We start from the raw sequence: 25003 nt of genomic DNA, 5'->3' as shown, positions 1-25003 counted from the left end.
TAATAAATCAAATATTAAGTTATAGAAATCATAGAAAGCCTACAGTGCAGAAAGAGGCCATTTGGCCCATCGAGTCTGCACCAACCACAATCCCACTCAGGCCCTACCCCCATATCCCTACATATTTACCCACTAATCCCTCTAACCTACGTATCTCAGGACACTAAGGGGCAATTTTAGCATGGCCAATCAACCTAACCCGCACATCTTTGGACTGTGAGAGGAAACCGGAGCACCCGGCGGAAACACACGCAGACACGGGGAGAACATGCAAACTCCACACAGACAGTGACCCAAGCCGGGAATCGAACCCAGGTCCCTGGAGCTATGAAGCAGCAGTGCTAACCACTGTGCTGCCGTGCCACCCTCCAGAGAGCCGTGGCTGGCTCGTGTGCCATGATTTTTGGGATGAATTTGATTTTGATTTGATTTATTATTGTCACATAGAAATTAGAAATCATAGAAACCCTACAGTGCAGAAGGAGGCCATTCGGCCCATCGAGTCTGCACTGACCACAATCCCACCCAGGCCCTACCCCCACATATTTACCCTCTAATCCCGCTAACCTATGCATCTCAGGACTCTAAGGGGCAATTTTTAACCTGGCCAATCAACCTAACCCGCACATCTTTGGACACATATATTGGGATACAGTGAAAAGTATTGTTTCTTGCGCGCTATACAGACAAAGCATACCGTTCATAGAGTACATAGGGGAGAAGGAAAGGAGAGGGTGCAGAATGTAGTGTTACAGTTACAGATAGGGTATAGAGAAAGATCAGCTTAATATTCGATTTGATTTATTATTCACATGTATTGGGATAGAGTGAAAAGTATTGTTTCTTACGCACTAGACAGACAAAGCATACCATTCAGAGAAAGTTGATCTTTCTCTACACCCTAGCTATGACTGTAACACTACATTCTTCACCCCCTCCTTTCCTTCTCCCCTGTGTGCTCTATGAATGGTATGCTTTGTCTGTATAGCGCGCAAGAAACAATACTTTTCACTGTATCCCAACACATGTGACAATAATAAATCAAATCAAATATTTAGCTGATCTTTCTCGACACCCTAGCTATGACTGTAACACTACATTCTGCACTCTCTCCTTTCCTTCTCTATGAACGGTATGCTTTGTCTGTATAGTGCGCAAGAAACAATACTTTTCACTGTATCCCAACACATGTGACAATAATAAATCAAATCAAATATTAAGCTGATCTTTCTCTACACCCTAGCTATGACTGTAACATTATATTCTGCACCCTCTCCTTTCCTTCTCCCCTATGTACTCTATGAACGGTATGCTTTGTCTGTATAGTGCGCAAGAAACAATACTTTCCACTGTCTGCTAATGTGACAATAATAAATCAAATCAAAGTCAAAAACTGGGCCCTGCGTTATTGAGCAGGGCCCATGACTGGCGAGTCCGCCATATCTTCCACACGTGACGCCATGAACGAGGGCGAAAGCGCTTGCTTGTTTAATGTGCTAAAGTCAGCGTCTGCGCAGTCAGATGTTTTTTAAAGAAATGTTTGCTCGTTGGTACTCGTGACACAGGGATAGTGTGGGTGAGTGACACAGGCAAAATGCGACTCAGCCAATTCCCGTCTCCTCTTTCTGAAATAATTAGCACATGAATTAATTAACAGCTAATTAACTACAGGTGTTGCAAATTAAATTATTATAATCACTGACTAAAACTTACAGCTGTACCCGCATTTATTAACAAGCTGTGTTCTGATGTTATTTTGAGGCCTTTGTTTACCTGCTTTGCAAAGATTTATGCCTGAGAGAATCTTGATGTTTATATGCTTCACGCCCCTCCATTTTATTCGTACCTTGAGTCTGTCAGGCAAGGAGAATTCACAGCCAGAAAGTTCCCTCTCAACGCTCATCCGCAAGCATTTTACAATTCTTCCAGGAACGCAACATACTGCAGATGCTGGAATCTGAAACATAAACAGAAAATGCTGGAAAATCTCAGTGGGTCTGACAGCGTCTGTGAAGTAGGGTCCTCCAGACTCGAAACGTTGGCCCGATTCTCTCTCCACAAATGCTGTCAGACCCACTGAGATTTATTTCAGCATTTTTCAGTTTTTGTGCACAATTCTTACCCTCGTTCCGAAATTCTGCAGGGCGTGATGTGAACCTTTCTGATGCCCCTCTGGAGCCCTCCAAAATTCCAGCCACTTCCTCATTCACATTCTTCCATAAGAAATAAGAACAGAAGGCAGCCATTCAGCCCCTTCAGCCCTGCTCCCCCATTCAATAGGATCATGGCTGGTCCGATGTCCACTTTCCTGCCCTTTCTCCATAAGCCTTGATTCCCTTACTGAGCAAAAATCTATCTCAGCCTTAAATATACACAGTAAGAACAACACCAGGTTAAAGTCCAACAGGTTTATTTGTTTAGCATGAGCTTCTGGAGTGCTGCTCTTTCATCAGGTGAAGGGGCAGCGCTCCGAATAAACCTGTTGGACTTTAACCTGGTGTTGTGGGACTTCTTACTTTGCCCACCCCAGTCCAATGCCAGCATCTCCACATCTTAAATATACACAAGGACTCTGCCCCCCACAGTCTCTGCGGCAAGGAGTTCCAAAGACTCACAACCCTCAGAGAAGAAATTCCTCCTCATCTCAGTCTTAAATTGGTGCCCCTTTATTCTGAGACGATGCACTCTGGTCCTAGACTCTCCCATGAGGGGGAAACATCCTCTCAGCATTTACCCTGTCAAGCCCCTTAAGAATCCCCTATGTTTCATAGAATGGAATCCCTACAGTGCAGAAGGAAGCTATTTGGCCTATAGTGTCTGCACCGACCACAATCCCACCCAGACCCTATCCCCGTAACCCCACATATCTAACCTACTAGTCCCCGTGACACTAAGGGGCAATTTTCCATGGCACATCTTTGGACTGTGGGAGGAAACCGGAGCACCCGGAGGAAACCCACGCAGACACAGGGAGAACATGCAAACTCTACACAGACAGTGACCGAAGCCGGGAATCGAACCCAGGTCCCTGGCGCTGTGAGACAGCACTGCTAACCACTGTGCCACTGTGCCACCTCTCAATCTTCTAAGCTCCAATGAGTAGAGTCCCAATCTGTTTAACCTTTGCTTCATAAGCCAATCCCTCCATCCCAGTGTTCCCTTTGGCAACATTACTCACTGGTTTCGAGATGTCATTAGGGCATAGAAGGAGGCCATTTGGCCCGTTGAGTCTCTGTTGGTTCTCTATAGAGCAATCTAATCAGTCCCATTCTCCTATCCTGTCTTTACTTGAGTAAAGTGTCCCAGGTTTTTTTTCCCCTGATGGATGTAACCTCTCTGTTCTGGTATCATCCTTGTGATTCAACTTTGCGCCTTCCTGTCTCTCTATCTTTTTTGCAACCCTGAGACCAGAAATTGGTACATGGAGATGGACGAGTGGTATTATCGCGAGACTATTAATCCAGAAACTCAGCGAATGTTCTGGGGACCCGATTTCGAATCCCGCCACGGCAGATGGTGGAATTTGAATCCAATAAATAATATCTGGAATTAAGAATCTACTGACGACCATGAAACCATTGTCGGAAAAACCTATCTGGTTCACTAATGTCCTTTAGGGAAGGAAATCTGCCATTCTTACCCGGTCTGGCCTACCTGTGACTCCAGAGCCACAGCAATGTGGTTGACTCTCAAATGCTCTTGGGCAACTAGGAATGGGCAATAAATGCAGGCCCAGCCAGCGACGCCCATGCCCACAAATGAATAAAACAAATGAAAATTATTAAGTTTCTGTAAGGTGGGGCTTTATTCAGTCAGCTGAAACTAAAATGATTTATCATTCTGAGTAACTGTCACACAGTGGACACAGTATCCGACAAGGAAATGTAAAAATACATTCATCAATCCCCAGTCCAAATGTTTGAGATAAATAAAATATTTATTCAACTGTGCAGTCTTAACTGCTTCCCTGAAAGCTAAATGGATTAATGTATCATAGAATCCCTACAGTGCAGAAGGAGGCCATTCAGCCCATCGAATCTGCACCAATCAGGCCCTATTCCCGTAACCCCACATATTTGCCCTGCTAATCCCCCTGATACTAAGGGACAATTTAGCATGGCCAATCCACCTAACCCACACATCTTTGGACACTAAGGGACAATTTAGCATGGCCAATCCACCTAACCTCCACATCGTTGGACACTAAGAGACAATTTAGCATGGCCAATCAACCTAACCCACACATCTTTGGACACTAAGGGGCAATTTAGCACGGCCAATCCACCTAACCTACACATCTTTGGACACTAAGGGGCAACTTAGCATGGCCAATCCCCCTAACCTACACATCTTTGGACAGTGGGCGGAAACTGGGGCACCCGGAGGAAACCCACCCAGACAAGGGGAGAACGTGCAAACTCCACACAGACAGTGACCCGAGGCCGGAATCGAACCCGGGTCCCTGGCGCTGTGAGGCAGCAGTGCTAACCACTGTGCCGCCGTGCATTCAGCCAGGCACCCCCAAGCATCACAGCAAGGGCTTGCATGGGCGCCAGCCTCAACTGCAATACGCTACGCAGTCACACAGCTGGATGAGGCTGTCAAATGCCTTGCATAGTGACTGGCCGGGTTGAGGGGGGGGCGGGTACCATGCAGCAGGGGGAAGGGGAGGTCAGCAATGCATGTTCAGGAAGAAATATAGAAACATAGAAAATAGGAGCAGGAGGAGGCCATTCGGCCCTTGGAGGAATGGAGAACAAACTGAAAAGGGAGTAGACAATAAAAGTCAAGCCTTGGGCATTTGCTTACTGCTGAGAGACAGGGTGATGAACAGCATTCTGTTGAAGGATATGGAGCAGCTGAACAGATAGGCACAGGGGCAGATAATTATTGGAAGTGTTAGTGGATTTGTGGTACGGAGCTTAACAGCACCAGCGCTGGTAACGCAATCCTTTCAACCCATATCCCTGTTGACTGGTGGATCGTTTGCAGGTCTGTGACCATAGATGCTTCTTCAGAAGGAATTCTTCAAATGCAGACAATAAAAATATAACAAAATTTACTCCAACTTATAAATGAAAGAAAGGGTTGAATAAAGAAACTTCATTACTCCAACACTTGGGGCCTCACCCTGGGCCACTCCAAGCTTCCCACAATTCCCAACAGGTTCTTATTTCTAGTGAGTCAGCTGATCAGCTGACCATCACATCATTCTGTAATTGGTTCCATGGTTTACTGGGTCAGCTGACCCTTACAGCTTGTTACCATTGGTCACATTACATCCAATACAAAGTTGTCACTGGTTACTTTGATTTGATTTGATTTGATTTATTATTGTCACATGTATTGGGATACAGTGAAAAGTATTGTTTCTTGCTTGCCCTGCCGACAAAACATACCGTTCATAGAGAAGGAAATGAGAGAATGCAGAATGTAGTGTTACAGTCATAGCTAGGGTGTAGCGAAAGATCAACTTAATGCAAGGTAGGTCCATTCAAAAGTCTGACAGCAGCAGGGAAGAAGCTGTTCTTGAGTCGGTTGGTACGTGACCTCAGACTTTTGTATCTTTTTCCCGATGGAAGAAGGTGGAAGAGAGAATGTCCGGGGTGCGTGGGGTCCTTAATTATGCTGGCTGCTTTTCCAAGGCAGCGGGAAATGTAGACAGAGTCAATGGATGGGAGGCTGGTTTGCGTGATGGACTGGGCTATATTCATGACCCTTTGTAGTTCCTTGCAGTCTTGGGCAGAGCAGGAGCCATACCAAGCTGTGATACAACCAGAAAGGATGCTTTCTATGGTGCATCTGTAAAAGTTGGTGAGAGTTATAGCTGACATGCCAAATTTCCCTCGTCTTCTGAGAAAGTAGAGGCGTTGGTGAGCTTTCTTAACTAAAGTGTCGGCATGGGGAGACCAGGGCAGGTTGTTGGTGATCTGGACACCTAAAACGTTGAAGCTCTCGACCCTTTCTACTTCATCCCATTGATACTTTCTAACAATAGACGGTAAAAGTAGTCGTAGTCTCTTCATTGTCAGGGCAGACCTCTGGTGTATTGATCAAGCACGTTATATAATGAATGGGGCTTTGTGTTACATTGTCTGCCTCCTTCAAACATCCTGCTCCATCTCACTCGAGCAATAAACCATTGTTGGGAAAGGATTCGATATCCGAGCCAGTCTCGTCATTTTACAGAGGCTGGGTAAGTCGAATTACTGTCTTTACAGAGGTGGGGAGGTGATGTTTGTCCCATAACATTTAACATGGGATGGCCAAGTAGATCTTCTCTTGTTTCTTCCAGACACCTTGGGTGGGATTTTCCGTCTGCGCTTGCCAGAAAATCCCGCCCAATGTCAATGGACCTTTGCACCGTCCATGTCCCGCCCGCTACTATTCCCGTGGCGGTGGTACGGGAAAATTCCGCCCTTTGCCTTACATAGAAACATAGAAGATAGGAGCAGGAGGAGGCCATTCGGCCCTTTGAGCCTGCTCCGCCATTCATCACCATCATGGCTGATCATCCAACTCAATAGCCTCATCCTGCTTTCTCCCCATAACCTTTAACCCCATTCGCCCCAAATGCTGTATCCAGCCGCCTCTTGAACATATTCAATGTTTTGGTATCAACTACTTCCTGTGGTAATGAATTCCACAGGCTCACCGGGTGAAGAAATGTCTCCTCACCTCCGTCCTAAATGGTCTACCCCCAATCCTCAGACTGTGACCCCTGGTTCTGGACTCCCCCACCATCGGGAACATCCTCCCTGCACCGACCGTCTCTAGTCCTGTTAGAATTTTATAAATCTCTATGAGATCCCCCCTCATTCGGTCTGAACTCCATTTTATAGGGGCTCCCCCAGGAAGGAAAACAGAGGTGCTCAGAAGCATTTAGCATTGTGGCTATTTGATACTGCAGTATCTATTTCCAGAACTCCCTACAATTTAAGGAATGCGCCCTGTTCCGTAATTGTGGCAATTTTTTTGTTGTTTTTGACAGCCTTTCATCCAAACAAGTTATGTCCTTCAGTGAAATGCACTGAGACCATTTATTTATTAACTCGCTTTCCCAAAATCTCTGCCTGCCAGACTGTGTCGATAAGATCAGACCAGCAGAAATTGAGGCAGTTTGTGAAAGTCTCGGTAAAGCTGACAGCTAAATTGGAACTGAGGGAGGCTCCAAGCAAAACACAGCAAAATGCTGGATAAACTCAGCAAGTCTGGCAGCATCTGTGGAGAGAGAAAATAGAGTTCACGCTTCTGCTCGGTGACCTTTCACCAGAGCTCTGGGAATTTGGTGGCGCATGGTGTTTTGTCCTCTGATTTTTCCTGCCACAGGGGATGGGAGAATGTTGCCATCCCAAAGTGTATTTGGCAGTAGAATTGACCGGGTCCCTGGCGCTGTGAGGCAGCAGTGCTAACCAGGATGTTGCCTGGTATGGAGGGTATTAGCTATGAGGAGAGATTGAATAAACTGGGATTGTTCTCCCTGGAAAGACGGAGGCTGAGGGGGTGACCCGATAGAAGTTTATAAAATTATGAGGGGTATGGGTAGGGTGAACAGTTGGAAGCTTTTTCCCAGGGCAGAAATGACAATTACAAGGGGGCACAAGTTCAAGATAAGGGGGGAAAGGTTCAGTGGAGATGTGCGGGGGATGTTTTTTACACAGAGGGTGGTGGGGGCCTGGAATGCGCTGCCAAGTGAGGTGGATGAGGCAGTTACGTTCGCGACTTATCTGGATAGACACATGATCAGATTGACAAAGAACAAACAACAAAGAACAGTCCAGCACAGGAACAGGCCCTTCGGCCCTCCAAGCCTGTGCCGATCACGTTGTCCTATCCAGACCATCCACCTGTATCCCTCTATTCCCCGTCTGGTCATGTGTCTATCCAGATAAGTCTTAACTGTCGCTAACGTAACTGCCTCATCCACCTCACTTGGCAGCGCATTCCAGGCCCCCACCACCCTCTGTGTAAAAAACTTCCCCCGCATATCCCCACTGAACCTTTCCCCCCTTATCTTGAACTTGTGCCCCCTTGTAATTGTCATTTCTGCCCTGGGAAAAAGCTTCCAACTGTTCACCCTATCCATACCTCTCATAATTTTATAAACTTCTATCGGGTCACCCCTCAGCCTCCGTCTTTCCAGGGAGAACAATCCCTGGAATCTCTCCTTATAGCTAATACCCTCCATACCAGGCAACATCCTGGTTAGCACTGCTGCCTCACAGCGCCAGGGACCCGGGTTCGATTCCCGACTTGGGTCACTGTCTGTGTGGAGTTTGCACGTTCTCCCCGTGTCTGTGTGGGTTTCCTCCGGGTGCTCCGGTTTCCTCCCACACTCCAAAGATGTGTGGGTTAGGTGGATTGGCCATGCAAAATTGCCCCTTAGTGTCCAAAGTTGTGCAGGTTAGGTGGATTGGCTATGATAAATTGACCCTAGTTTCGAGGGGATCTGCAGGGTAAATATGTGGGGTTATGGGGATAGGGTGGGATTGTTGTCAGTGCAGGCTTGTTGGGCTGTAGGTACTATAGAGATTCTATGAAACCTTTTCTGTCCTCGCTCCAAAGCCTCCACGTCCTTCTGGTAGCGTGGCGACCAGAATTGGACACAGTATTCCAAATGTGGCCTAAACAATGTTTTATATAACTGTAACATAATTTGCCAACTTTGATACTCGATGCCCCGTCCGATGAAGGCAAGCATGCTTTCTTCACCACCTTTTACAACCTAGACTTCTTGTCCTTGCGGGCAGAGAGAGACCAAGAGCACCAGTGCCACTGCATGGTACAGCCGGGCCCCAAGCTCAAAGTTCAAAGTTATAAATTAAAGGCTTATCAACGGGGTATTCGGAGATGAGCAGAAGCCTGGGGTTTCATTGAAGATGTAATGAGCTGCTTTTCAGACAGCCAAGTAAGGCTGCAAATTATTTCCTCCGAAGGAACACCAACATGCTGCTGTCTGAACACTAACATGCTGCTTTGGGGGCGGCACGGTGGCACAGTGGTTGGCACTGCTGCTTCACAGCGCCAGGGACCCAGGTTCGATTCCCAGCTCGGGTCACTGTCTGTGTGAAGTCTGCACGTTCTCCCCGTGTCTGCGTGGGTTTCCTCCGGGTGCTCCAGTTTCTTCCTACACTCCAAAGATGTGCAGGTTAGGTGGGTGGCCATGCTAAATTGCCCCTTAGTGTCCAAAGATGTGCAGGTTAGGTGGATTGGCCATGCTAAATTGCCCCTTAGTGTCCAAAGATGTGTAGGTAAGGGGGATTGGCCATGCTAAATTCCCCCTTAGTTTCCAAAGATGTGCAGGTTAGGGGGATTGGTCATGCTAACTTGCCCCTTAGTGTCCAAAGATGGGTAGATTAGGTGGATTGGCCATGCTAAATTGCCCCTTAGTGTCCAAAGATGTGTAGGTAAGGGGGATTGGCCATGCTAAATTCCGCCTTAGTTTCCAAAGATGTGTAGGTTAGGTGGATTGGCCATGCTAAATTGCCCCTTAGTGTCCAAAGATGTGCAGGTTAGGTGGATTAGCCATGCTAAATTGTCCCTTAGTGTCCAAAGATGTGCAGGTTTGGGGGATTAGCCATGCTAAATTGTCCCTGAGTGTCCAAAGATGTGTAGGTTAGGTGGATTGGCCATGCTAACTTGCCCCTTAGTGTCCAAAGATGTGTGGGTTAGGTGGATTGGCCATGCTAAATTTCCCCTTAGTGTCAGGGGGACTAGCTAGGGTAAATGTGTGGGTTTATGGGGATAAGGCCTGTGTGGGATTATGGTCAGTGCAGACTCAATGGGCCAAATGGCCTCCTTCTGCACTGTAGGGATTCTATGATTCTATGATTCTGATCACACCAAGCTCCATTAGACCCAGCCTGACTTTACTCTCCATTGCCTTCAGTCCAGACCTGCTTTGAATCCACTATCCACCTTCCAAAGGTGTCATTCAGCTGAACAAGCAGATGTCAGCGGTGCTGTGAATGCTTGATTTGTATTAGATTGACAAAGAATAGGGTTCAAGTTCAGTGCTGTATTCCTTGCTGCTGTTCTTTATTTAAATCAAGATGCAAGACACTTCTTTTCCTAATCAGGGCTCCTCAAGATTGTTCCTCACTTGTTAGTTGACTTGTTTGGAGGCACACTAATTGGGCCGTGGGTGTACAGTTCTGTTTTATCGCCTAACCGAAGCCGACACAAGTCGATGCGTAGATGTGTGCATCTTTGATCAAAAGCTTTCTCACAATGCCAGAGTTTCCCAGAATGCAAAGGTTTCCCAGAATGCCTCTCGTGTGACTGGAATGCCTAGTTTTCCGAGAGCTTTCATCATATTTTCAACGGCTGTCCACAGGGAGAGACACGTTTGACTTCATAAAAATATCTTTGGTGACCTTGGATGTAACATCTTGATGTGTATAGCTTCTAAAGCGATGATGCCATGCCAATGGATCTTGGTCTGGGCATTAGAATGCTGCCAAATAAATGATTTTGCATGAATGAGTTCATTATATTTGCTGCAATCTATTTTCTGTAGAAGAAATATCAATTGATCTCAAAATTGAAGACTTAATACAGTGTAATATTAATGAAAAGCGGATTGTTTAATACATTTTAATTGTGCAGAGTCAGCTAGGGAGTTAATGAACACTCCAATTTCTCCCCATACATGAATGCTAATCAGCTCATGTAATGGGCAGTCCATTTGACTTCGAATGCAAGGGAAGCCAGGGAGGGGAAATGGCCATTTGGCCCATCAAAGCCGAATTTATAGTAGTTAAACAAGAGGGTAGCTTGAGACAACTGTATTGAGGCCTAACTCTTTGCAAATGCTGAGTTCTGGGAGAAACAAGAATTTAATTCAAGCCAACCTAGAAAACTTCTAAAACCTGACTCCGATTACAAAAACAGAGAGCCCAAAGGGCTGCCATCTCAAAAACAAGTCTGAGTGTGTGGTTCTATGAGCTATGTAACCTTCAGCTGCAGAAAATAAGCCTTTACTTGGAATGGAGGCAACACATGAGGACTTGAAAGAATGAAGCAGAGATTCAGGTTCGTGCAGGGTGTCACTGACATAGACAAGGTGGCAAGGGGAGTTGTGCCAGGCTCTTCTATGATTGAAAGCCACTGCCAGTGTCAGCATGCAATTCGTCATAGAATCATAGACATTTACAGCATGGAAACAGGCCCTTCGGCCCAACTTGTCCATGCCGCCTTTTTTTTAAACCACTAAGCTAATCCCAATTGCCCGCATTTGGCCCATATCCCTCTATACCCATCTTACCCATGTAACTGTTTAAATGCTTTTTAAAAGACAAAATTGTACCCACCACTACAACTACCTCTGGCAGCTTGTTCCAGACACTCACCACCCTCTGTGTGAAAAAATTGCCCCTCTGGACACTTTTGTATCTCTCCCCTCTCACCTTAAACCTATGCCCTCTAGTTTTAGACTCCCCTACCTTTGGGCAAAGATATTGACTTTCCAGCTGATCTGTGCCCCTCATTATTTTATAGACCTCTATAAGATCACCCCTCAGCCTCCTACGCTCCAGAGAAAAAAGTCCCAGTCTATCCAGCCTCTCCTTATAACTCAAACCATCAAGTCCCGGAAGTATCCTCGTAAATCTTTTCTGCATTCTTTCTAATTGGCCAATCCACCTAACCTACACTTCCCAGGAAGCCTTTGAAGTTTGCTGCCCCCATCAGACAACACCAAGCCCCCACACTTAAGAAAGCTTTCAAATCAGCATCTGCAAATGAGGACAAATGAGCATCTTCTAAAGCGATCAGCAAGAAAGCTTTTGCGATCACCACCCCCTCCCCCCCCACTCAATCTTCGTCTTGCTATGTGCTTTGTTCATCAGCTGCTTTCCCATGGAGGGTGCTCCTTGCATTAATTGGAATCATCCTTTATTTGCACAGTGTGCAGATAAGTGGCCCACATTGACTGAATAAGATGACAGCATTTATCAAAAGACAACTCGCAAAGGGACTCAGAGTATACATTCAACCATAGAATCCTACAGTGCAGTAGGAGTGCGTTTAGCCTATCGAGCCTGCACCGACCACAAGCCCACCCAGGCCAGATCCTCATAACCCCATACATTGACCCTGGCTAGTCCCCCTGACACTAAGGGGCAATTTAGCATGGCCAATCCACCTAACCCGCACATCTTTGAACACTAAGGGGGAATTTAGCATGGCCAATCCACCTAACCTGCGCATCTTTGAACACTAAGGGGGAATTTAGCATGGCCAATCCACCTAACCTGCGCATCTTTGAACACTAAGGGGGAATTTAGCATGGCCAATCCACCTAACCTGCGCATCTTTGGACACTGAGGGGCAATTTAGCATGGCCAATCCCCCTAACCTGCACATCTTTGGACACTGAGGGGCAATTTAGCATGGCCAATCCACCTAACCTGCACATCTTTGGACACTGAGGGGCAATTTAGCATGGCCAATCCACCTAACCTGCAGATCTTTGGACACTGAGGGGCAATTTAGCATGGCCAATCCACCTAACCTGCACATCTTTGGACACTAAGGAGCAATTTAGCATGGCCAATCCACCTAACCTGCGCATCTTTGGACACTGAGGGACAATTTAGCATGGCCAATCCACCTAACCTGCGCATCTTTGGACACTGAGGGACAATTTAGCATGGCCAATCCACCTAACCTGCACATCTTTGGACACTGAGGGACAATTTAGCATGGCCAATCCACCTAACCTGCACATCTTTGGACACTAAGGGGCAATTTAGCATGGCCAATCCACCTAACCTACATATCTTTGGACATTAACGGGCAATTTAGCATGGCCAATCCACCTAACCTACATATCTTTGGACATTAACGGGCAATTTAGCATGGCCAATCCATCTAATCTACACATCTTTGGACACTAAGGGGCAATTTAGCATGGCCAATCCACCTAATCCGCACATTTTTGGAGTGTGGGAGGAAACCAGAGCACCCGGAGGAAACCCATGCAGACACAGGGAGAATGTGCAGACTCCACACAGACAGTGACCCAAGGCCAGAATTGAACCTAAAAAGAGGAGCGGGTGTCCAGTTTGCTTGAAGGGAGGTGGGAGGCTTTCCGCACAGTGGCTCAGTGGACAGAAGCCCTCCTCCAGAGGGTACCACATAATCCAGGCTGGATCCTCGGTTGGATCCCTCAGTCTGTTCAAAGTCAATCCAATTGCAGTCAGAGCAGCAAATGGCCATTTTATCTCAATACCTCAGCTTGCTCATAGTCCTTTCTGCACAGTGCGATTGCGCAGAGAGAACAGGATGGTGAATGTGTTGGTGGAGTAGTGGTTGTGACAATGGATAGCCGGTCAACATGGGATATGGCAGCAGAATGGCAATGTTACTGGGGTAGTAATCCGGCCACCCAGACTAATGTTCTGCTGACTTCTGTTCAAATCCCATGATGGCAACTGGAGGAATTTATATCTAGTTAATTAATTAAATGTGGAATATGAAGCTAGCCTCAGCAATAATGGCCATGAAACTATCATTAATTGTCGGAAAAACTCATCTGGTTCACTAATTCCTGGATTGTTACTGGACATCAGTCAGTCCATGTGGTGTAGGTACACCCACAATGCTGTTAGGGAGGGAGTTCCAGGATTGTTATTGGACATCAGTCAGTCCATGTGGTGTAGGTACACCCACAGTGCTGTGAGGGAGGGAGTTCCAGGATTGTTATTGGACATCAGTCAGTCCATGTGGTGTAGGTACACCCACAGTGCTGTTAGGGAGGGAGTTCCAGGATTGTTATTGGACATCAGTCAGTCCATGTGGTGTAGGTACACCCACTGTGCTGTTAGGGAGAGAGTTCCAGGATTGTTAGTGGACTTCAGTCAGTCCATGTGGTGTAGGTACACCCACAGTGCTGTTAGGGAGGGAGTTCCAGGATTGTTATTGGACATCAGTCAGTCCATGTGGTGTAGGTACACCCACAGTGCTGCTAGGGAGGGAGTTCCAGGATTGTTATTGGACATCAGTCAGTCCATGTGGTGTAGGTACACCCACAGTGCTGTTAGGGAGAGAGTTCCAGGATTGTTATTGGACATCAGTCAGTCCATGTGGTGTAGGTACACCCGCAGTGCTGTTAGGGAGGGAGTTCCAGGATTGTTATTGGACATCAGTCAGTCCATGTGGTGTAGGTACACCCACAGTGCTGTTAGGGAGGGAGTTCCAGGATTGTTATTGGACACCAGTCAGTCCATGTGGTGTAGGTACACCCACAGTGCTGTTGGGGAGGGAGTTCCAGGATTGTGACCCAGAGATAGTGATGATGATGAATATTTAAACAACAAACACCCTGTTCAACCTGTGAAAAATGGACCCGTGTGCCAGATAGCAGATGGTTGTCCACTCACGTGGGCCTGTAATCTAACATGTGTCAACACCCACTGGAACGGTTGGAGCAGGTTTTTCAGAAACACAGCTGTGGTACTGTTTAACTTGCGCATCAATATTGATGTGTATATTAAACAGCTTCATTATAATCTTGTTTCAATGGATCCTTTTCTGGTTAGCTTGCCAGTGAATTCCCTCTGCCTTTCCTGTCATAAAACAACAGAATCCCAACAGTGCAGTAGAGGCCATTCAGCCCATCGAGTCTGCACTGACTCTATGACAGACCATCTTACCCCGGCCCTCTCCCCGCCCTATCTCCAGAACCTCACAGATTTACCATGGCTAACCCCACCTAACCTGCACATCTTTGGACACTAAGGGGCAATTTATCATGGCCAATCCACCTAACCTGCACATCTTTGGACACTAAGGGGCAATTTAACTTGGCCAATCCACCTAACCTGCACATGTTTGGACACTAAGGGACAATTTAGCATGGCCAATCCACCTAACCTGCACATCTTTGGACACTAAGGGACAATTTAGCATGACCAATTCACCTAACCTGCACATCTTTGGACACTAAGGGACAATTTAGCATGGCCAATCCACCTCACCTACACATCTTTGGACACAAAGGGGCAATTTAGCATGGCCAATCCACCTAACCCGCACATCTTTGGACACTAAGGGGCAATTTAGCATGGCCAATCCACCTAAGCTACACATGTTTGGACACTAAGGGACAATTTAGCATGGCCAATCAACCTAACCTGCACATCTTTGGACACTAAGGGGCAATTTAGCATGGCCAATCCACCTAACCTGCACATCTTTGGACACTAAGGGACAATTTAGCATGGCCAATCAACCTAACCTGCACATCTTTGGACACTGAAGGGCAATTTAGCATGGCCAATCCACCTAACCTGCACAGCTTTGGACTGTCAGAGGAAACCGGAGCACCCGGAGGAAACCCACGCAGACACGGGGAGAACATGCAGACTCCACACAGACAGTGACCCAAGGCCGGAATTGAACGCAGGTCACTGGTGCTATGAGGCAGCAGTGCCAACCACTGTGCCACTGCGCTGCCCCACTGCACCAGCGTCTCCTCCTTGGCTCCTCAGGATAAACCCTTCCATCTCTCTTTCCTTCTTTAAGACACTCCTTAAAACTATGTTAGGGCACTATCTGAATGGAGCCTGTTGATTTAATTTGATTTTCGTCACATATTGGGATACAGTGAAAAGTATTGTTTCTTGCGCACTATACAGACAAAGCATACTGTTCATAGAGTTTGTTGATGACACAAAGGTTGGAGGTGTTGTGGATAGTGTGGAGGGATGTCAGAAGTTGCAGCGAGACATTGATAGGATGCAAGACTGGGCGGAGAAGTGGCAGATGGACTTCAACCCAGATAAGTGTGAGGTGGTTCATTTTGGCAGGTCAAATAGGATGGCGGAATATAATATTAATGGTAGGACTCTTGGCAGAGTGGAAGATCAAAAGGATCTTGGGGTCCGAGTTCATTGGACGCTCAAAGCAGCTGTGCAGGTTGAGGCTGTGATTAAGAAGGCGTATGGTGTGCTGGCCTTCATCAATCGAGGAATTGAGTTTAGGAGTCGTGAGATAATGTTGCAGCTATATAAGACCCTGGTCAGACCACACTTGGAGTACTGTGCTCAGTTCTGGTCGCCTCATTACAGGAAGGATGTGAAAGCCATAGAAAGGGTACAGAGGAGATTTACAAGGATGTTGCCTGGGTTGGGGAGCATGCCTTATGAGGATAGGTTGAGTGAGCTCGGCCTTTTCTCCTTGGAGAGACGAAGGATGAGGGGTGACCTGATAGAGGTGTATAAGATGTTGAGAGGTATTGATCGAGTGGATAGTCAGAGGCTTTTTCCCAGGGCTGAAATGGTTGCCACAAGAGGACACAGGTTTAAGGTGCTGGGGAGTAGGTACAGAGGAGATGTCAGGGGTAAGTTTTTCACTCAGAGGGTGGTGGGTGCATGGAATGGGCTGCCGGCAACGGTGGTGGAGGTGGATTCGATAGGGTCTTTTAAGAGACTTTTAGATAAGTACATGGAACTTAGTACGATAGAGGGTTATAGGTAAGCCTAGTAATCGCTAAGGTAGGGACATGTTCGGCACAACTTTGTGGGCTGAAGGGCCTGTATTGTGCTGTAATTTTTCTATGTTTCTATGTTTCTACATAGGGGAGAAGGAAAGGAGAGGGTGCAGTGTTACAGTAAGTAGTCTCACAACAGCAGGTTAAAGTCCAACAGGTTTATTTGGTAGCACTATTTGGTATCATTCAAGTGCTACCAAATAAACCTGTTGGACTTTAACCTGGTGTTGTGAGACTACTTACTGTGCTTACCCCAGTCCAACGCCGGCATCTCCACATTATAGTGTTACAGTCATAGCTGGGGTATAGAGAAAGATCAGCTTAATATTTGATTTGATTTATTATTGTCACATGTATTGGGATGCAGTGAAAAGTATTGTTTCTTGCGCGCTATACAGACAAAGCATACCGTTCATAGAGAAGGAAAGGAGAGAGTGCAGAATGTAGTGTTACAGTCATAGCTAGGGTGCAGAGAAAGATCAGCTTAATGCGAGGTAGGTCCATTCAAAAGTCTGACGGCAGCAGGGAAGAAGCTGATCTTGAGTCGGTTGGTACGTGACCTCAGGCTTTTGTATCTTTTTCCCGACGGAAGAAGGTGGAAGAGAGAATGTCCGGGGTGCGTGGGGTCCTTAATTATGCTGGTTGCTTTTCCGAGGCAGCGGGAAGTGTAGACAGAGTCAATGGATGGGAGGCTGGTTTGCGTGATGGATTGGGCTACATTCACGACCTTTTGTAGTTCCTTGCGGTATTGGGCAGAGCAGGAGCCAGACCAAGCTGTGATACAACCAGAAAGAATGCTTTCTATGGTGCATCTGTAAAAGTTGGTGAGAGTCATAGCTGACATGCCGAATTTCCTTAGTCTTCTGAGAAAGTAGAGGCGTTGGTGGGCTTTCTTAACGATAGTGTCGGTGTTGTTCAGCTCACCCCCACAGCCTCCTCCTTGGGACACTGTTGGTCCATCGCCGGCTGACGGGTGTTTGTCCTTGGCAAACATGCTTGTTGATATGTGCCGCTCACAACGCTGTCAAGTTCACCACTGCACCTGGCTCTGAGGCAGCGCAGAACCTGGCTGCACTGAGGGTGTCCAGCAGAATTGACATTCGTACAGAGCGGCACGGTGGCACAGTGGGTTAGCACTGCTGTCTCACAGCGCAGGGAGCCGGGTTCGATTCCCGGCTCGGGTCACTGTCTGTGTGGAGTCTGCACATTCTCCCCGTGTCTGCGTGGGTTTCCTCCGGGTGCTCCGGTTTCCCCCCACAGTCAGTGACCCGAGCCGGGAATTGAACCTGGGTCCCTGGCGAAAGATGTGCTGGTTAGGGTGGATTGCCCGTGATAAATTCTCCCTCAGTGAACCCGAACAGGAGTGTGGCGACTAGGGGATTTTCACAGTAACTTCATTGCAGTGTTAATGTAAGCCTACTTGTGACGAATGAATAAACTTCACAGCTTGATTAAAAAACCTGATGAGCAATAAAAAATAATTTCCCCTTTTTTGTTTGCTGCATAGAATAAATCTGTTCCAGCCTAGAGATAAAGCAGCACCTTGCTACTACTCTGATTATTTTGGCATTTCTTCGGGTGGAAAAATCTTTGGAAGATTCAAAGAAGGTTGTAGCTTCTCGTACCAGCAGGTGGCAGTGTTGTCAAGCATTCCGATTTCTGGAACACTGCGTGCCACTGAGTGGGCTGTGCTCTCGTAGCCCCGGTGACTGAACTGCCAGAGCTTCCTTTTGTTTTAAATTGGCATTGATTCTTTTTTCTTGCAACATTTCACACATCCTTCAGCTATTTCGAGGCAGCACAGTGGCACAGTGGTGAGCACTGCTGCTTCACAGTTCCAGGGACCCGGGTTCAATTCCCAGCTTGGGTCACTGTCTGTGTGGAGTTTGCACATTCTCCTCGTGTCTGCGTGGGTTTCCTCCGGGTGCTCCGATTTCCTCCCACAGTCTGAAAGATGTGTGGGTTAGGTGGATTGGCCATGCTAAATTGCACCTTAGTGTCCAAAGATGTGCAGGTTAGGTGGATTGGCCATGCTAAATTGCACCTTAGTGTCCAAAGATGTGCAGGTTAGGTGGATTGGCCATGCTAAATTGCACCTTAGTGTCCAAAGATGTGCAGGTTAGGTGGATTGGCCATGCTAAATTGCTCCTTAGTGTCCAAAGATGTGCAGGTTAGAACAAAGAACAAAGAAAATTACAGCACAGGAACAGGCCCTTCGGCCCTCCAAGCCTGTACCGACCGTGCTGCCCGACTGAACTAAAACCCTTCCGGGGACCATATCCCTCCATTCCCATCCTATTCATGTACTTGCCCAGATGCCCCTTAAAACTCACCATCGTATCTGCTTCCACTACCTCCCCCGGCAGCGAGTTCCAGGCACCCACCACCCTCTGTGTAAAAAACCTTGCCCCTCGCACCTTAAACCTGTGCCCCCTAGTAATTGACTCTTCCACCCTGGGAAAAAGCTTCTGACTATCCACTCTGTCCATGCCCCTCATAACCTTGGAGACTTCTATCAGGTCTCCTCTCAACCTCTGTCGTTCCAGTGAGATAAACCAAGTTTCTCCAACCTCTCCTCATAGCTAATGCCCTCCATACCAGGCAACATCCTGGTAAATCTTTTCTGTACCTTCTCCAAAGCCTCCACATCCTTCTGGTAGTGTGGCGACCAGAATTGAACACTATATTCCAAGTGCGGCCTCACTAAGGTTCTATAAAGCTGCTGCATGACTTGACAATTTTTAAGCTCAATGCCCCAGCCGATGAAGGCAAGCATTCCGTATGCCTTCTTGACTACCTTCTCCACCTGCGTTGCCACTTTCAGTGACCTGTGTACCTGTACACCCAGATCCCTCTGCCTATCAATACTCTTAAGGGTTCTGCCATTTACTATATATTTCCTATCTGTATTAGACCTTCCAAAATGCACTACCTCACATTTGTCTGGATTAAACTCCATCTGCCATCTCTCCGCCCAAGTCTCCAACTGATCTGTATCCTGCTGTATCCTCTGATGTTCCTCATCGCTGTCCACAAATCCACCAACCTTTGTGTCGTCCACAAACTTACTAATCAAACCAGTTACATTTTCCTCCAAATAATTTATATATATTACAAACAGCAAAGGTCCCAGCACTGATCCCTGAGGAACGCCACTTGTCACAGCCCTCCATTCAGAAACGCACCCTTCCACTGCTACCCTCTGTCTTCTATGACCGACATGATGTGGAGATGCCGGCGTTGGACTGGGGTAAGCACAGTAAGAAGTCTCACAACACCAGGTTAAAGTCCAACAGGTTTATTTGGTAGCAAATACCATAAGCTTTCGGAGCGCTGCCCCTTCATCAGATGGAGTGAAAATCTGTTCTCCAACAGTGCACAGAGACACAACATCAAGTTACAGAATACTAATTAGAATGCAAATCTCTACAGCCAGCCAGGTCTTAAAGGTACAGATAATATGGGTGGAGGGAACATTAAACACAGGTTAAAGAGATGTGTATTGTCTCCAGACAGAACAGCTAGTAAGATTCTGCAAGACCAGGGGCAAGCTGTGGGGGTTACTGATAATGTGACATAAATCCAACATCCCGGTTTAGGCCGTCCTCATGTGTGCGGAACTTGGCTATCAGTTTCTGCTCAGCGACTCTGCGCTGTCGTGTGTTGTGAAGGCCGCCTTGGAGATCGCTTACCTGAAGATCCAAGGCTGAATGCCCGTGACTGCTGAAGTGCTCCCCCACAGGAAGAGAACAGTCTTGCCTGGTGATTGTCGAGCGGTGTTCATTCATCCGTTGTCGTAGCGTCTGCATGGTTTCCCCAATGTACCATGCCTCGGGACATCAGAGGGGCACCAATATCCTGGGAGGGAAATTTGCTACGGCTCTTCAGGGGGATTTAAACTAATTTGTCAGGGGAGTGGGAAAAGGAGTTGTAGTCCAGAAGTCAGTGTTGAGGGTGGTGAGGTATTGGGGAAGGTATCAAGGTCAAGGGTGGGTACCGGTAGACAGGAAGATGGGTTGAAGTGTGTCTACTTCAATGCAAGGAGCATCCGGAACAAGGTGGATGAACTTGGGGCGTGGATTGCTACTTGGGACTACGATGTTGTGGCCATTACGGAGACGTGGGTAGAACAAGGACAGGAATGGTTGTTGGACGTTCCGGGGTATAGATGTTTCAGTAAGTGTAGGGAAGCTGGTAAAAGAGGTGGAGGAGTAGCATTGTTAATCAAGGATAGTTTAACGGCTGCGGAAAAGCACTTTGAGGGGGATATGCACACTGAGGTAATATGGGCTGCAGTTAGAAACAGGAAAGGAGCGGTCACGTTGCTAGGAGTTTACTATAGGCCCCCAAATAGTAATAGAGATGTGGAGGAAGAAATTGCTAAGCAGATTATGGATACGTGTGGGGGTCACAGGGTAGTTGTCATGGGGGACTTTAACTTTCCAAATATTGATTGGAACCTTTGTAGGTCGAATAGTTTGGATGGGGCACTTTTTGTGCAGTGTGTGCAGGAGGGTTTCCTGACACAATATGTGGATAGGCCGACAAGGGGTGAGGCCACATTGGATTTGGTACTGGGAAATGAACCGGGCCAAGTGTTAGATTTGGTTGTGGGAGAGAACTTTGGAGATAGTGACCACAATTCGGTGTCTTTTGTTATTGCAATGGAGAGGGATAGGGCCGGACGGCAGGGCAAGGCTTACAATTGGGGGAGAGGTAATTATGATGCGATTAGGCAAGAATTAGGGGGCATAAGATGGGAACAGAAACTGTCAGGGAAAGGCACTGATGAAAAGTGGAACTTTTTCAAGGAACAAATACTGGGTGTCCTTGATAGGTATGTCCCTGTCAGGCAGGGAGGAAATGGCCGAGTGAGGGAACCGTGGTTCACAAAAGAGGTGGAATGTCTTGTGAAAAGGAAGAGGGAAGCTTATGTAGGGATGAGGAAACAAGGTTCAGATGGCTCGACTGAGGGTTACAAGTTAGCAAGGAACGAGCTGAAAAAAGGGCTGAGGAGAGCTAGGAGGGGACATGAGAAGTCCTTGGCGGGTCGGATCAAGGAAAACCCCAAGGCTTTTTACTCTTATGTGAGGAATAAAAGAATGACCAGGGTGAGGTTAGGGCCGGTCAAGGACAGTGGTGGGAACTTGTGTATGGAATCAGTAGAGATAGGCGAGGTGATGAATGAATACTTTTCTTCAGTGTTCACCAAGGAGAGGGGCCATGTTTTTCAGGAAGAGAAGGTGTTACAGGCTAATAGGCTGGAGGAAATAGATGTTCGGAGGGAGGATGTATTGGCAGTTTTGAATAAACTGAAGGTCGATAAGTCCCCTGGGCCTGATGAAATGTATCCTAGGATTCTTTGGGAGGCGAGGGATGAGATTGCAGAGCCTTTGGCTTTGATCTTTGGGTCCTCGCTGTCCACGGGGATGGTGCCAGAGGACTGGAGAGTGGCAAATGTTGTTCCTCTGTTTAAGAAAGGGAATAGAAATGACCCTGGTAATTATAGACCGGTTAGTCTGACTTCGGTGGTTGGTAAATTGATGGAAAAGGTCCTTAGGGATGGGATTTACGACCATTTAGAAAGATGCGGATTAATCCGGGATAGTCAGCACGGATTTGTGAAGGGCAAATCGTGCCTCACAAATTTGATAGAATTTTTTGAGGAGGTAACTAGGTGTGTTGATGAAGGTAGGGCGGTTGATGTCATATACATGGATTTTAGTAAGGCGTTTGATAAGGTCCCCCATGGTCGGCTTATGATGAAAGTAAGGAGGTGTGGGATAGAGGGAAAGTTGGCCGATTGGATAGGTAACTGGCTGTCTGATCGAAGACAGAGGGTGGTGGTGGATGGAAAATTTTCGGACTGGAGGCAGGTTGCTAGCGGAGTGCCGCAGGGATCGGTGCTTGGTCCTCTGCTCTTTGTGATTTTTATTAATGACTTAGAGGAGGGGGCTGAAGGGTGGATCAGTAAATTTGCTGATGACACCAAGATTGGTGGAGTAGTGGATGAGGTGGAGGGGTGTTGTAGGCTGCAAAGAGACATAGATAGGATGCAAAGCTGGGCTGAAAAATGGCAAATGGAGTTTAACCCTGATAAATGTGAGGTGATTCATTTTGGTAGGACTAATTTAAATGTGGATTACAGGGTCAAAGGTAGGGTTCTGAAGACTGTGGAGGAACAGAGAGATCTTGGGGTCCATATCCACAGATCTCTAAAGGTTGCCACTCAAGTGGATAGAGCTGTGAAGAAGGCATATAGTGTGTTAGCTTTTATTAACAGGGGGTTGGAGTTTAAGAGCCGTGGGGGTATGCTGCAACTGTACAGGACCTTGGTGAGACCGCATTTGGAATATTGCGTGCAGTTCTGGTCACCTCACTATAAGAAGGATGTGGAAGCGCTGGAAAGAGTGCAGAGGAGATTTACCAGGATGCTGCCTGGTTTGGAGTGTCGGTCTTATGAGGAAAGGTTGAGGGAGCTGGGGCTGTTCTCTCTGGAGCGGAGGAGATTGAGGGGAGACTTAATAGAGGTTTATAAAATGATGAAGGGGATAGATCGAGTGAACGTTCAAAGACTATTTCCTCGGGTGGATGGAGCTATTACGAGGGGGCATAACTATAGGGTTCATGGTGGGAGATATAGGAAGGATATCAGAGGTAGGTTCTTCACGCAGAGAGTGGTTGGGGTGTGGAATGGACTGCCTGCAGTGATAGTGGAGTCAGACCCTTTAGGAACATTTAAGCGGTTATTGGATAGGCACATGGAGCACACCAGGATGGTAGGGAGTGGGATAGCTTGATCTTGGTTTCAGATGAAGGTCGGCACAACATCGTGGGCCGAAGGGCCTGTTCTGTGCTGTACTGTTCTATGTTCTATGTTCTATCCTTTCCTGCAGCGTATCAGGTAGACAACGTTGGCTGAGTTGCAAGAGTATGTACCGTGTACCTGGTAGATGGTGTTCTCACGAGATTTGCATTCTAATTTGTATTCTGTAACTTGATGTTGTGTCTCTGTGCACTGTTGGAGAACAGATTTTCACTCCATCTGACGAAGGGGCAGCGCTCCGAAAGCTTATGGTATTTGCTACCAAATAAACCTGTTGGACTTTAACCTGGTGTTGTGAGACTTCTTACTGTTCTATGACCGAGCCAGTTCTGTATCCACCTTGCCAGCTCACCTCTGACCCCATGCGACTTCACCTTCTGCACCAGTCTGCCATGAGGGACCTTGTCAAAGGCCTTACTCAAGTCCATGTAGACAACATCTACTGCCCTACCCTCATCAATCATCTTCATCACTTCCTCGAAAAACTCGATCAAGTTAGTGAGACACGACCTCCCCTTCACAAAACCATGTTGCCTCTCACTAATACGTCCACTTAATTCCAAGTGGGAATAAATCCTGTCTCGAAGAATCCTCTCCAATAATTTCCCTACCACTGATGTAAGGCTCACTGGCCTGTAATTACCTGAATTATTTTGGTAGATTGGCCATGCTAAATTGTCCCTTCGTGTCCAAAGATGTGCAGGTTAGGTGGATTGGCCATGCTAAATTGTCCCTTCGTGTCCAAAGATGTGCAGGTTAGGTGGATTGGCCATGCTAAATTGTCCCTTCGTGTCCAAAGATGTGTAGGTTAGGTGGATTGGCCATGCTAAATTGTCCCTTCGTGTCCAAAGATGTGCAGGTTAGGTGGATTGGCCATGCTAAATTGTCCCTTCGTGTCCAAAGATGTGCAGGTTAGGTGGATTGGCCATGCTAAATTGCCCCTTAGTGTCCAAAGATGTGCAGGTTAGGTGGATTGGCCATGCTAAATTGCCCCTTAGTGTCCAAAGATGTGCAGGTTAGGTGGATTGGCCATGCTAAATTGTCCCTTCGTGTCCAAAGATGTGCAGGTTAGGTGGATTGGCCGTGCTAAATTGAGCCTAGTGTCAGGGGATTAGCAGGGTAAATATGAGGAGCTACAGGAATAAGACCTGGCTGGGATTGTGGTCAGTGCAGACTTGATGGGCCGAATGGCCTCCTTCTGTACTGTAGGGATTCTATGATATTAGAAAATCAAACTGCAGCAATTGCTGGAAAGCTGAAATAAAGACAGAAAATGCTGGAAATACTCAGCAGATCCTGGCAGTGTCTGTGGAGGGAGAAGCAGAGTTCGAGATGACCTTTCATCAGTAACAAAGCTTCATGTGAAGCCTCTTTGGAGGTGGGATGGCGGACGGGGGGAGGAGAGCAGGGTGGAGGGTGATGATAAGGCATCATCTAAAGTGTGGAGCACTACCTGGGAGTAATGTTTCCGCCCAACTGGGATTGGAGCCTTCACTGATCACTGGGTGCTTCGGGAGTATAGAATCCCCACAGTGCAGAAAGAGGCCATTTGGCGATGGCCTAGTGGTATTCTCCCTCGCCTATTAATCCAGAAACCCAGCTGATGTTCTGGGGACCCGTGTTCAAATCCCGCCACGGCAGATGGTGGAATTTGAATTCAATAAAAAATATCTGGAATTAAG

General features: G+C 47.1%; 1 protein-coding gene across 3 annotated transcripts in view; it reads left to right on the top strand.

The window, feature by feature from the left end:
* Positions 1-25003, top strand: part of LOC144481903 (acid-sensing ion channel 1-like) — a 1161333-nt gene that overhangs the window by 901089 nt on the left and 235241 nt on the right. The gene's annotated exons all lie outside the window — the stretch shown is intronic.

Source organism: Mustelus asterias, chromosome X, assembly GCF_964213995.1.
Source record: "Mustelus asterias chromosome X, sMusAst1.hap1.1, whole genome shotgun sequence".
Classification (NCBI taxonomy): Eukaryota; Metazoa; Chordata; class Chondrichthyes; order Carcharhiniformes; family Triakidae; genus Mustelus; species Mustelus asterias.
Note: the sequence above shows the minus strand (reverse complement) of the source record. Positions and strands in the feature narration are given on the sequence as shown.